The 700-nt window shown below is 67.3% G+C and overlaps 1 pseudogene; it reads left to right on the forward strand.

The window, feature by feature from the left end:
- The first annotated feature begins 26 nt into the window (after window positions 1-26).
- LOC112946633 lies at window positions 27-387 on the forward strand (annotated as a pseudogene).
- Window positions 388-700: the final 313 nt, after the last annotated feature.

Raw genomic sequence — 700 nt, forward strand, 5'->3', positions numbered from 1 at the left:
GCGCTTGGTGACGCCGCGGCCGCGCTCCCCAGGCGTACTCGCTGCAGCACAGCGCCGAGGACCGGCTGGCCTACCTGAGCCGCGTGCAGGCGGGCGGCGAGCTGGCGCTGCAGCTGCTCTTCGCGCTCTACGCGCTGCTGGCGCTCGCCTTCCTCTCGGGCGTGTGCGTGCGCGCGGCCGCGCAGGTGCTGGCCGTGCTGCTGCCGCTCGCCACGCTGCTCGTCGACGGCAACGTCGCCTACTGGCACCAGCGCCGCCGCGTCGAGTTCTGGACCCAGATGAAGCTCATCGGCCAGAGCGTGGGCATCTTCGGCGCCGTCGTCATCCTCGCCACGGACGGCTGAGCGGCGCCTTTTCTACTTGCAATCACCGCTATTTATTCGTTGCTTTTTCTTAGGCTCTCCGTGTTTGGCTTGTGTCTGCTGCGGGGGGCAAAGCGCAGGGTGGTGGCTGTGTCACCGCAGTGTCACAGGGGGGGTCCTGCTGGCTACTGGGTGCCCTGGTGGCCCCTAGTGTCTCCTGGTGGCCACTAGTTTGCCCTGGTGGCCCCTAGTGTCCCCTGGTCACCCCTGGTGTCTCCCCATGGCCCCTAGTGTCCCCTGGTCACCCCTGGTGTCTCCTCATGGCCCCTAGTGTCTCCTCGTCACCCCTGGTGTCTCCTGGTGGCCCTGAGTGTGACAGGGTAGTCCCTAGTGTCTCC

This window comes from Nothoprocta perdicaria, unplaced genomic scaffold (assembly GCF_003342845.1).
Source record: "Nothoprocta perdicaria isolate Ctin4 unplaced genomic scaffold, notPer1 scaffold_2108, whole genome shotgun sequence".
Classification (NCBI taxonomy): Eukaryota; Metazoa; Chordata; class Aves; order Tinamiformes; family Tinamidae; genus Nothoprocta; species Nothoprocta perdicaria.